Here is a 13224-nt window from a genome sequence, read left to right on the forward strand (position 1 = left end):
AGTGATTATTTATTCAGAAACTTGTATTTAGTTTATGCGATAATAAATTATTCTGTACAAAAGAGACAAGTAAATCTACAATCCTGTTGTCCTAAAACTTCTCTCTTTCTGTCTCTGTCTCTCTTTCTGCCTCTCTCTCTCTCTCCAGGGAAGTCTTTCATTCTGGCTCACAAAATCGGGATGTTCTCTTCCAGCAATGTGACTCAAAGTCACATCTTCACAAAGTTCCAGGCACTTCCTCACTCCACACAAGCTGTTATTCCTGCATTATTCACAGGGCTTTACAGTTTGCAGAATGTTTCCATACTTTTTCTCTCATTTAGACCTCATAGCAATCTTAGAAGGAAAGCCAGGCAAGATCTGCTCTTCCCCTACTTCTAATGAGATTCCAGATTTTCCAAGAGGCTCAGTAATGGCCAAGGACATGCAGCTAGTTGCAGAGGAGCTGAATGCAGACACAGATCCTCTATCAGCAAATTCCCTGCTGTGTCATTCTTTAATGTTGTTTTCTTCGAAATGAAAAGTTTGTAGCATTGAAAAACACGCTGGCAACAAGGCGACTATCCAATGCAATTGCCACCACGAGTATAATTTCCTTCAAAAAGAGATTTTAGTTTCTCATAGAAGTTCTCCTCAACCTGACCGTCAATCACGGGAAAGGTCACCTCCCAAGACTCAGAGTGTAACATCAAAAAACCAGTGCCCTGTGAGCCTGCTCCACATGATCAGATAAAGCTCCCTTTCTGATTGCAGCCTCCTGAAGCAGAAGCCTAAAGCCTCGCTGGAAAGGCATTCAGCCCCTGCTTTGCACAGGATGGTATAGTCTTTTGGCTTTGAACTATGTTCATTTCTGTATGCATAATTAATTTAAAAGCTGCTGCCACATAGCATTCTATCTGCCCTTTGGTTTCCATTAGATTTGTTAAAAAGACCTTCTAAAGTTGAACAATAAAATGTTTTGTTGTTGTTGTTTTTTTCCAAAATTGAACAAACATGCAAATAACAACAACAGAACAAACTCTGCTGGAGTTGCTGAGAGGGCCCAGGAGTGAGCCCCCTGACATTCCCAGACACGCCAGGCCCATTGCTCCCCTGCTTGGCCTGCTCTCTGCCTTGCAGGCTCTGGATCTGCTCCCCTCCTGCCCAGGACTGGGGCTCCTCTTCAGATTTCAGCTCAATTGCCATTTCTTTCTAGTAACCTTCCCTGAGCACTTCATCTAATGTCACCAAGCCTTTAGATTGGTTTGTTTTCTCGTCATGCTTGTGCAACCATTCAGGTGGCTGAGGTTGAAAGGGAACTACTTGTTCAAGATCACATTCTTAGAAAATTGGTGATCTGAGTCTATTGACTTCTAAATCAAGGTTCTTCATAATCCTCGTCTCTAGCCAGATGCTGATTCAATTAGCTAATCCACTGAGAAAAAGAATGCAGGACATTGTAGAGTCCTGTGTGCATTGAATGCAAAGCACTCGGCTCTGGTCCCTTGCAGTCTCCTCTCTCCTGGCTCCCTCTCCTGACTGCCAACTCCATGAAAAGTCTGGTGAATCACTGCCTGTGATAAAGGCTGTCCACGTGTTGACTATGGAGACTCCATTGAGCCTGAAGTCGTGGATAAGGATGGCCAAACCGCAGAAAGGGCTCCATGTGTGTATTAAGCACTGCATTCGTATTAATATGCAAACCCTGAGTGGTGGCTCTGTGTGACATCAGGGAAGCTATGTGGTTAAATGACGGCCCTGACTTTCGCAACCACAAACAGGTATGAAATGAAGAGTGCAAACTGTCCCTCCTCCACTCAGTTCCTAAGTTGTTGGACTCTTTCTTGGCGATGTCCCTCATGCAGAACCTCCTCTCCTCTAGCCTCTTGATCACCATCTGACTGCTTAAAGGAGCCTCTTAACTGGTCTCCTTGGCTGAGGTCTCGCGTATCTTTCCTTCTCAAGTCTCTACAACTTCTGTTGACCAAATCTGATGATGTCATGTCCATGGTCAGAAACCTTTAACAATGTAAATTATCTACCATACAAAGTACACATTATTTAGTAAGGAATTTAGAGCTGTTCCCTGGCCACATCTGGTCTCCTTTCAGAATGAAACTTTCCAGTAATCAGTACTCATATTTTCCAACTCAGAACTTTTGCTCATATGTTCTTTCTATGGGGTGTCAGTAATTCTTACTCGTATTTCCACAATCCAAAGCCTGCCTATTTCTCAACATCCAAATAGAAAGCCACCCAGTCTGTCAAGCCAGGAGGGAGTATCCTTGCATCGGCACACCCAAGTCCTTTGGGTTTTACCTGCCATATTCAACCCTTATATTCTGGTTCTATAGTGTCTCAACTTCCTCTGCCTCCCACCCAACTTCACTTTGACTAGGAAGTACATTCTTTGAGGCAGGGGATCAAGCCTGGGTCACCTCATTGTCCTGCCTGCACCTAGCACCGAGTCATGCTTAGGGGCTCAGCAAGCAGCTGTGGCATGATGGAATAAAAAGTATAATCACTGGGATATTTCGTTAAATTTGTTTGTCCTCCTTTGTTGCTGAACATCTGTTTTTCATCCAGTACAAAGAAGCTTAACTCAAACAATAGTATTGTGAATAAAAACAACCAGAAGTACAAAGTATGGTGATTACAGTGTTGTGCTTAATAAGTTTGCCTGTCCATTTATCTAGTGAGAGTATGGGAGCATGGTGTGGAATCAGAAGAGGGAGGTATGTGCCACAAAGACCATCTCAACATGCACGAGACACATACTTATTTGCATGAGGGTGTGAGTAGTCTCACAAGAAAATGTTCAACCAAGGGAAGAGAGTTGAGGCAAACACACACACACACACACACATACACACACACACACACACACACACACACACACTTCTTTAAAAACCAGGCACTGGCTATAAGGGAATAGGGGCAAAGTTTGAGTGTAACAGGGAATGACATTTATAATTTTTTCTCATTTCACTCTACTTTTTTTGGGGGGGTGGACCAGGGATTGAATTTATGGGTACTCAGCCACTGAGTCACACCCCCAGCCCTATTTTGTATTTTTATTGGGTCTCACTGAATTGCTTAGTGCCTCACCATTGCTAAAGCTGGCTTTGAACTTGAGATCTTCTTGCCTCAGCCTCCCGAGCCGCTCGGATTACAGGCGTGTGCCTCTATATCCGGCTGTTTCACACTACTTTTAGGAACTTTTTCAGGGCCCACAGAAGAGAAAGCTATGATGAAAAGAGAGATAGATACGAGAAACGAGAGAGGAGAGAGAATGAGTAGGTAAAGAACACATTGGAACAACTTTAGCTAAGACAAAGACTACTGCCCTAACAGCCAGCACTGAGGCAAATGGATGCTGGTGACAGAGAGGGGGCGGGGAAGATCTCCTCTGTGCTCTGTGATCTGTGGGCCAGAGTGTAATAACAGCAGGGTCAAGGGCTACCTGATATCCCTGCCACCTGGAAATGATGTGAATGTGGGAACACAAGTGTAAGACACATGTCTCCGTGGCTGGTGATATGGCACAGATACATAGGTGACGTAAAGAGTCTGGCTAGATGAGAAAGGAAATGGCTAGTGGAGATGAAGAATGGCTGAGCATGACACATGACACAAGGTGGCCATGCACATCCTACAGTTCTGAGGTCCCCAGCAACCAATCTCAGGGTTAGGCAAAGCCAGAGCGGCCTTAACATAGAAGCTACAGGAATCACCTCACAGTGGTGACCCCGTGGCCCACACAGCTAACACAGCCTGTGGGGAAGGAACATGTCATGACCAGGGCTCTGCAGGCTATGTTACACATGGGGATTTCTGTGACCATCTCAGTGACTCACGAGGGTCTACAGAGCAGTGAGGCTTCTACGGTCCTGATTTTGACTACCATCCCAGATTTATGTGGCCAAGGGAATGTAGGTTTTAAAGATAGGGAAAAAAAAAAAGAAAACCTTCCCACGGGTTAATGCCAATTTGGTGCAAGTCCACAGAGGAACACTTAGGGCGAGAATCCTCTGAGAAAGCACCTTAGAGCCCCAAGGCCACCCTGTTCCTGGTCTACTCAGGAACTGAACAAAGTACAAGGTTATGTGACTCCTCAGCTGGCTGGACACTCTTTCCTGAAAGCTGAGCCAGTTTTCTCTTGACCCACCCCAAGGTTAGCCTGAGAATTGGTTACAGGCTTTACCTAAGGAATTCAACCATGGCATATGGCCAATTGGAGACTGGTTTGATGCGGGGATAATTTTGTAGGTTTGAATCCTCCCTTGATGGATCCTAGAATCTAATTTGGTTTAGCTACCAAAAGCCATAGTTGAGAAAGTTCAGATCTTTGTATTTTCCCACATCTTACCCTAGCACTGTGGTCAGAGAAGTTCACAGGTGTCCTGGGGCATATGGGTGGCTCAGGGCACCAGGAATTGAAAGGCACTGCCCCTGCGCCAGGGCAGAACTACTCCATGGCATAGGGGCAGCCATGCCAGCTGAAGTCCTCCAGGACCCATGTCTCACTGCATCCCTGGGACTTTCTCTGAAGAGTCTCTTTTGGGAAGTGGCATGTGGCAATTATGAGTACAAGCTTAGGAGTTGGAAAGGTCTGACTTCTACTCAGACTTTTCTGATTTGTAAGTGGCTATTCACATGGGAATACTATTTATTCCCTCATTTATAACTGCAAAAATCAGAGAATTAAATGTGACACACAATCTCTTTTTTTTCACCTTTCAAGTTATATGGGGAATTCTTAAGTCTTGGATTTGCACATAGTATAGCTATTTCATATGTTGTGTAAATGAGTAAAAAGAGTAAATAAAAGAATAAATAAATAAGGAATGAATGGATTGATAAACACACCAATAATTTTCAGAAATTGAATGCATATAATTCTACTTTAATTAAAACAGAATTATCCAAATTTTATTAGTTGTTTTAAACTTATTTTAAAGGAAACATAAAAGTTGAATATATAATGGGGTACCATGTAATGTTTGGTACATGAATACATTGTATAATATTCAGATCAGGTTACATCCTTAACTCCAAACCTTTACACCATTTCTTAGTAGTGAACACATTCAAATTCTTCTAGCTTTTTGAAGTATGCAGTACATTATTGTTATCTGTAGTGGATTTCTTTCCACGTTTTAGTGTCGCCTTCAGTTTTTTCATATTTATGTTTTATTAATGTTTATAATTTGCATTGTAAATATCTTTTATCTATTTGGTTAAATTTATTCCTTAGTGTTTTTTATAGTATGATGAGATTGCTTTCTTGATTTCTATTTCTATAATTAGTGATTGATATAATAGCAATGCTACTGAATTTTGTATGTTGCCTTTATACTTAGCAACTTTGCTGAACTCGTTTATCAGTTCTAACAGGTTTGTTTTTTTTTAATCTTTGGTGGAGTTTTGGGGGTTTTCTATATATAATATCTTGTCATCTGCAACCAGTAACAATTTGACTTCTTTTTAATTTGAATGCCCTTTATTTATTTCTGTTAGCTTATTACTCTGGCTATGACTATCAGCACTATATTGAATAAAGTAGTGAAAGTGGTCATTCTTGTCTTATTCCAGATCTTATAAAGCTTTCAACTTTTCCCCTTTCAGTATGATGTTAGCTGTTGGCTTATTATTAGTGGCCATTGTAATGTTGAGGTACATTTCTTGTATGCCTGTTCAGCACTCTTATCCTGAAGGAATGTGAACTGTCCTTCCTTCCCTGGGATGAATTCCATTTGATCATGATGAATAGCTTTTTAAAATGTGCTGTTGGGTTTGGATTGAGGATTCCTGCATCTATGTAAATCAAGGTTATTGGACTTTCATTTTTCTTTCTCTTTTTTTTTTTTTTTTTTGTTTTGTGTTGTGTCCTTGCCTGGTTTTGGTATCAGGGTAATGCTGATCTCTTAGAATATGTTTGTAAGAATTCCTTTCTCTTTTCTTTCTTTTTTTTTTTTTTTTTTGTTTTTTTGGAACTACTTAAGGAGATATTGTATTAGTTCTTTAAATGTTTGGTAGAACTCAGCAGTGAAGCCATCTGGTCCTGGGATTTCCTCTGATGGGGATCTTTTTATTACTGATTCAGTGTCATTAGTCTACTCAGATTTTTCTATTTTTTCTTGATTCAATCTTAGTAAGGCGCATGTGAATAAGAATTTGTCCTCTTCCAGTTAAATTACATTTTCCCTCCAAATATTTAAAATTTCATTTTGAATTTTTGAAATCCCATTTTATATCTTTCTATATTATCTATCACTTAACATTCTAATGTAGTTATTATTTTTAGTTGTTTTTTGTGTGTTTATACTACAGATATAGTTTCCATACCACTCCTACAATATTAGAGAATTCTGAGTTTATTTATATAATTATTCTGACCAGCGAATTTTACATCTTCCTGTGTTTTCTTCTTACTCATTTATGTCTCTTTCTTTTAGTTTGAAAAACTTTCTTTAGCATTTTTTTGTAGAACAGGTCTAGGGGAGGTACATTCTCTTAGCTTTTGTCTTGGAATGTCTTTATCCCTTCTTCATTTCTAAAGAACACCTTTGCTGGTACAGTTATTCTCAGCTGACAGATTTTTTTTCCTTTTGTCCTGTGAAAATCTTATGTCACTCTTTCCTGGCCTATAACGTTTCTGATGAGGTGAACTGTCAGGAAAATTGGGAAACCCTTATATGTTATTTGTTTCTTTTTCTCTTGTATCCTTGAGAATCTTCTCTTTATCTTTTATTTGTAAGAGTTTGACTATAACATGTCTTTGGGTAGACTAGGTTGAGTTAATTTTAACTGGTCCCATTTGACCTTCCTAGGTCAGGATATTTGTATTCTTCTCTCAGCTTGGGAAGTTTTCTGCCATGGCTCTTTGAATCAGCTTTCTGTATCTTTTGTATTCTCAAGTCCTTCTTGAACTCTTTATTTGCTCTTTCAGTGCTGTCCCAAGTTCCCATGTGCTTTCTTCATTTCTTTTTTTTTTCTTTTGTCTCCTCCAACTGTGTATTTTCAAAAAGCTTATAGCTGAATTCATTAATTCTTTCTTCTGTTTAATCTATCCTGTTTTTTTTATAGTGTTTTTAAGTTTTTATTCTCTGGGAGACCTCCCAGAGTGTTTACTGCTTGGTCAGTTTCTGGCACCTTATGTTGATTATTAGGTGAAGACACAGTTTTTTTGAAAACTTTTGATACTTTTTGGCATGCAGCATCAATTGGGCATTGAAGACGAGGTATTTATTCCAGTCTTCCTTAACTGGCTTTGTTTGCACCTGTTCTTCTAGAAATTCTAAGCAAACTGCTTATTTTCTCTAAGTTTATAGTCACTTCCACTACTTCAGTACTGGAGGGAACCCAAATCCATAACTGCCAGGAGTCTGCTGTTGGCATGTTTTCAATGTGTCAGTACTAGAGGTCACTCCAAGCCCAGTTTTGCCCCAGATAGCTGTTGGTGTATTGTTGTTCAGAAAGGAACAGGAGAGTACCTAAAAAAGAGTAGTCTGTCCCCACAAGCTTCTCCCTGGTCCCAGGTTAGGACCCGATGCCTTGTCTGCAGTTACTGGTCTACGGTCAGACACTACAGGATTCTGCATGACTCTGGGTAGTATCACTGTAGATGGACCAGTCCAAGGCTCTGCGTCTGTCTTGTCGGCACCAATGTTGTGAAGTTTGAGCCCAAACCTACAAAGACCAGCACAACACTGAGTTAAAACAAGGCCCACGTTGCTATGGACTGCCTGTTGTTGAGGTGAACTCATGGCCCAAGATGGCAGCACCCAGTCACAGATGATATTAGCTGTCATAGAAGTCTAACTGATTGGAGCTGTGTTGTCTTTTCCAGGCACTGGAGCTGTTCCAGAGGCTCTGAGTGCTAGCAGCCGTGGGAATGGGATCAGTTAGGGTCTTCCCAGTGTTAGGTTTCACCAGCCCAGCACTAAGTTCCTGGGCAAAACCCTGTGCTTACTACCTACCCTGTCTTATCCCAGCAAATGGGGCCATGCATCATGATATGCTGCCCAAAGTTGGTGAGGGGAGTCCCTCTGCCACCTAGGCTGATGTTGAGTCAAGTCTGCCTGATTCTCGAAGTCACAAGTACCTGCAGAGTCTCAGGGATGCACTAGGGCCCACACTGCAACTGGTGGCAATGTAGGTCAAAGGACAAGACTATCCCATAAGGGCACAAGGCTCTGCTTGGTGCCAGAGTTTCTAAAGCCCCATCTGTGAGTGCTGGCCTGATGATAGCCATGTTGCTCAAGGCTGGGGGATGGGTGGAAGAGACAGCCCCTCAGCCAACCAAAGCTGGTGCTAAGCTGGGTTGCATCTGAGTCTCATAGCTGTAGGGGCCTGCACAGTCTCAGGAGGAAGGTGAGCATACCCAATCCTACTCCAAACAGGAACTGACACAGCCAAAACTCATTTGTTCCACCATTGTACAGGTCTCTTCCTGGTGCCAGAGCCAGACTAGGGGCTCTGTCTGCAAAGTCTAACCTGCATATAAGGTCTTTAGTTTCTACTGGGCACTTGATCTTACTGTTATAGGGCCTGGCACTGGGCTCAGCATCAAAGTCTTGACATAGCTATCATGCTTTGCTCCCCAGCAATTCTGCTCCCCATTCTGCAGCCTGAGGTTGGAGGAGGAGTGGTAAAGGAATCTGGTGCCTGAACTAACAGATATCCAGAGCTCAGTCGATGGTATTGGCTTAGCATCAGGGATCATGAGACTTTGCCCAGCACCATGGCAAGCCTAGTACTGGGTTTTAAGTCTAAGGGCTGGACTTATTTATTTCTCCCTCCCCAAGCACAAGATATCTCTCTCCATGCTAACTGCTTGGAGTTGGGGGAGGGTCAACTCAAGCCATTTTTGCTTCCTACTTTTTTTTTTTTTTTTAGAGAGAGAGAGAATTTAATATTTATTTTTTAGTTTTTGGCAGACTTTCCTACCTCTTTGATGCTTTTTTTCATTTTTGTATACTAAAAGCAGGTTCCATAGGCTCTCACCTGAGTTTCTTAGTTCTTATGGAGATAGTTTTATACACAGATTACTTGTTCAACCTGTGTCTGTGAGGAGAGATTGAGGGAGGATCCTAGCTACCATCTTGTTTGCCTCGACACAAATTATTTGTGAAGGTGGTCTACTTATTCATATTTAAAGTAATATAAAGTAACTTCCTTTTTGCCTTTGTTTATAGAGTCAATAACTTGCTTTTCCAAAGAGTTGACTGCTTTTCTAGGCTTCCTTTTGCAGCCCTTTCTCCCCATCATCTGACTATCCTGAGAAATTACTTCTTCAATTGAGCTTTCCTGGATAATATCCAAGTCCACAAGACACCCCATGAGATGCAAACACCTGTGCAAAATAGTTCAGACTTGGATCTATTTGTAGTAAATGTTTAGCTGGTGTTTTTTGCTCTCACATCATGGGTTAGTTTTCTCACTGTAGGGAATAGTCCACAGCAATTCATAAACTACTTTTTGGAAGATAGTTCTCAAACTCAACCCATTATGGAGATCCCCAAGGAACTTATTAGAAATAAATTCCTGGGCCCAACCTCACAGATGTTCAATCGAATCTCTGGGATAGGTCCTGGAGAAGTGTATCTTCACCAAGATCTCTAGGTAATTCTGATGATAAATCGAGTTTAGAAAGCATAATCCAAGAATCACTTAAATTATTTTCTCTTAAATGTGCTGTCTTATACTAGTCCCCATGGATACTCATTTACAATTTTTCCTACCAACTTACCCTGTGTTGAGAGAACTTCGGGGGATATATTTCCTTTGGAAATGCTGTTCGTCACTTTGCATTCTCTATATTATAAAAGCTGCCTCAGATGGGAAATCCTGCTGCTAGACTTCTCTCTCTTGGGGTGTGTCCATTTATCCTCACCCATTGCTACAGCTCCAAGTACTGCATTTTTGATAAAATAATTACCTGGTGGACAAGTTCAATGGGGAAAACATTGCCATGAGCCAAAGGCAGAAACATGGGATGGAGTTTGATATCTTGTATTCTCCAAGCTACTTGAAACACTTACACAAAAAATTTACTCCTGGAGATATGCAAACCAGACCACCCTTCAGAGGAGGGAGAGAAAAAATAGTTGTTCCTGGACTGTTCTTAGGTTTGAATATTTTAAGGGAATCTTCCTTTATCTCTTCAACTGGGTTAGATCATCTGCAGTAAATTAGTAAGAACTCAGCATAGAGGTTTATATTCTCCTTAAGACAGACCACAGGATCTAGCTCACTCTAGAATACCTAAGTTCATTTCCATGTTTGTAATCACCTCGTCCCAGCTGTTTTCTTTCTGGAGAAGTCATTTGAATTGACAGATGCATTTGAACCCCTATTCTTCCAGTAGCGAAGACACCAACTTCAGAAATGACATTGGCCTTCTGTTTAGCACCCTTCAGGAGTCTTAATGGTTGTTAGAGTTTTTAGTAGCAGTGAAGGGAGCAGAGAATGTGTTCACCCAGGTTTTGACCTGACAGCGCAGGGGCAACTTATTGGCCACTAGTCAGACTCAGGTTGGTGACTGGCCTGACCAATGCAATGAATATGTGACTGTCACTCTCACTGGCACTTAACTGTTTACATCAGATAAGCCAAGCAACTGGAAGTCCGTGTGGGTTTGGTCTTGGCCAAGAAACTAGAAGTCTGTGTGGTTTTGGTCCTGTGGTCATTCATCTAGAAAGCCCTTCAGAATATTAAACAGACATTCTGTTCCTCTGCAGCTAACCACACAAAGCACGGGGCAGTGAGGCATAGCTCCTGGCAAGCTTGAAGTCTTCCACCATAGTCGATACACCTCCAGCAGCTTCAAATAAGTGTTTGAATTCTCCTGGAAGAATTCTAATCCTTAAGCAGCAAGAATAATCAGAGCAGACTCAGCATGGGTCCCGGAAAATTTTAAATTAGGGGGAGAAGAAAGTGGAAGCTTTGAAGTGAGAGAACAGACTGAGAGGCAGGTGAGAGAACAGAGATGAGACCTGCCTAGATGGCAGGTGCCTTCCTCCCCTAAAGAACAGGTTGAAGGTTCCTCCTGCATGAGGGGTTCAAATATTAAGAACGCTTAATTCTTTCCTGAAGCTGGGATCCCAAGAAATAGGCACTGATACAGCTATTTGCATGTAAATATTTTCAAAAGGGGTGTTTCAAGGAGAAAGAAGAAAGGAAGGGGAAAACAATACAATAAAGAATGTGATGGAGGGCAGAGCCTTCACCCCAAACTGATGCTGCCAGGGAGCTCTGGATTGTCAACTTCTTTCCAGTTTTTCCTGACTCTTAGCAAGGGACCAGGGATTCAGACTTCTGCCTTTATCAGTCATTGGCAAATGACTTGGGGGCTGCAGAGTTGTCAGGCAGGGTGGGGATGGAGGGTAAACTGCAGGCACTTACCAGACCTTGCTAGGACAGAAAAGGGACCCTAGGCTAAGGGCAAAAGGCAACTCAGAAAGGAGTTGCAGGAATAAGGTTATTAGAAGAAAGTACAAGCACCCTGCAACCCTGAAGGCATCCAAAACATCTAAGGTGATCTGAGTAGAAAACAGACAACATGTGCCATGTTCTGTTTTCCTCTCTGCCTCTGACCAACCCAAAGGAAAAGCAGATTCCCTAGGGAGGAAAAAAACTATGTATTCATTCACATAGTATTTACTGAGCAACTGCTATATGTGCTTTTCCATGCACTAAGTGCTTGGATTTGAAAAATTAGTAAATTTCCCTTTTGAGCCATTGTCAACTTATGTATTGAACATTATGAAAATAACTCTCAAGGCAAAAATCAGTGAATTCGAGAAGAATGAGGACCATGAAGCCTCAGATACATAAAGAAGTTGGAAAATAGAATTCACTTCATAAGAGAGTAAATCAATTAATACTTATTTGATGACTTGGAAGAGGCAGTGTTTTTAAAATTCAAAACAGAAGCAATTAAATAAAAAAGAGTAACTGCTTCATTGATCCACAACAAATTAACAGAATCTGCAATGTACAAAGCTCATTTTACAATAGAAATTAAGTAGAGCATAGGATTTAATCCAAGTTCTGGTGCTTGACTCCCATGAGGAGCAGGGAAGAAGTAGCTCAGCTACCTAGATCTGTGTCTCTCCCCCAATGCAGGGCAGGAGGAAGTCAGCCATGCCTAGAATAGAGCAGAAATGAGAGCCTGAGGGAAACCCACTAGAAGAAGGGGAATCTTTTCCTTATCAATCAGGAGTCGGCCGTGAATGGCTACAGCTGAATATTGTTTACCCTTAGCTTCATACGCTCTAATCAGAAGCTCCAGGCTTCCATGCTCTCTATTAAAAGTTGCAGGCATTTCAGCGATCAATCACTTTCAAACAATTAATAACTTTTGTCAACAAATTCTGAACCATTCAGTTTCCATTGGTGGGAGACACTTCAAAGGATCTGCGTGAATAGTACCTATCTTTTCATACATATATCAGTGGTACATACATGTACCAGTGATAAGCCAAAACTGGACCTGGCAATGAGAGATAAGTTTGTCCCATAAACACAGAGAATATTTAAGACTTGGATTCATATAGAACTACTGTATGATCCAGCAATCCGTCTATTGAGTACATATCTAAAGAAACTGAAATCAGTATACAAGAGAGACATCTACATTTCCATGTTTTTTGCAACACTGTTTACAAGAGGCAAGCTATGGAATCAAACTAGTGTATGTCAACAGATAATGAATATGTCTGTACAATGAAATATTATTCAGTCATAAAAAGAATGATGTTTTGTCATTTTCAGTATTGTGGATGGAACCAGAGGACATTATGCCAAGTGAAATGAGGCAGACACAGAAAGATAAATACTGCATGTTCTCACTTATGTGTGGAAGCTAAAAAGCTTGACCTCATAAACAGAACAGAATAGTGGTTACCAGAGCCTGAGAAGGGTACAGAGGATGGGGGATGGGAAAGAGTACAAGGGACTGGGGTGCAGTAGGATAGGAGGGATGACTTCTAACGTTCACAGTAGGATTGCAGTGGTTGACAACCATTGATTGTATCCCAGGACAAAGAAATGATAAATGTCTGAGGTATTAGATATGCCGATTACCCTGATCTGATCATTATACATTGGATACACATATCGTTCCCTATAAATATGTACAATTATTATGTGCCAACTAAACACAAAACATATATCCTTTAAAAGACAGATTCAGGAGCATAGCTCCAGTAGACTGAATTCAAGGGTAGGGTCCATGCT

This window comes from Urocitellus parryii, chromosome 2 (genome assembly GCF_045843805.1).
Source record: "Urocitellus parryii isolate mUroPar1 chromosome 2, mUroPar1.hap1, whole genome shotgun sequence".
Lineage (NCBI taxonomy): Eukaryota > Metazoa > Chordata > Mammalia > Rodentia > Sciuridae > Urocitellus > Urocitellus parryii.